The following is a 739-nucleotide window of genomic DNA, read 5'->3' as shown; positions in this document are numbered from 1 at the left end:
AAACAAAACTTTCTACAGTGCTTCTCTATACCTTTTGAAAATAATTTCTTTGTACATTTTTTTGAAAAGGAATATGTTCGGGCATTGCTTTAGGTTCTCATTTAGTTTGTTACACAATTTAACTCCGCAAATTGATAAACATAATCTTTTCCTTGATGTTCTACATCTATTAGTCTTAAAATTTCCCCTTCCCCTTAAATCGTACCCTCCCTCCCTTTCAGAGAACATCTTTTGTATATTCCCAGGCAATAGGCTATTTCTTACTTTGAACTTGAATACTGCAATTTGATATTCACTTAAATCATGGTATTTTAGCAATTTAGACTTTAGAAATAAGAATTTTATGTCCCGAATCCGGTGTTGTGAATGATCTTATTGCTCTTTTTTGCATATGACTAGTGGCTGTAATGAGTGTTGATAAGTGTTTCCCCAAACCTCTACACAGAATTCAATAAGGTAACAGTAGAGCAGTATAGGATGTGAAGTGATTTGAGATCCAGAATGTGCTTAGCTCTTGCTAGGACTGAAATACTTCTGGACAGTTTTGGTTTGGATGTGTTTTATGTGAGGCTCCCAGCAAATCTTGTCATCTATGATCACTCCAAGGAATTTCTTTTCATGTACTCTTTCTATGTTAACCACCTCTATCCGTATGTGTGCTTGATGCTTTGACTTACAGTTTCCGAATACCATGAATGTAGTCTTACTCAAATTTATTGATAGCCTGTTTATGTCAAAC

This window comes from Etheostoma spectabile, chromosome 4 (assembly GCF_008692095.1).
Source record: "Etheostoma spectabile isolate EspeVRDwgs_2016 chromosome 4, UIUC_Espe_1.0, whole genome shotgun sequence".
In the NCBI taxonomy this organism is placed as follows: domain Eukaryota; kingdom Metazoa; phylum Chordata; class Actinopteri; order Perciformes; family Percidae; genus Etheostoma; species Etheostoma spectabile.
Note: the sequence above shows the minus strand (reverse complement) of the source record.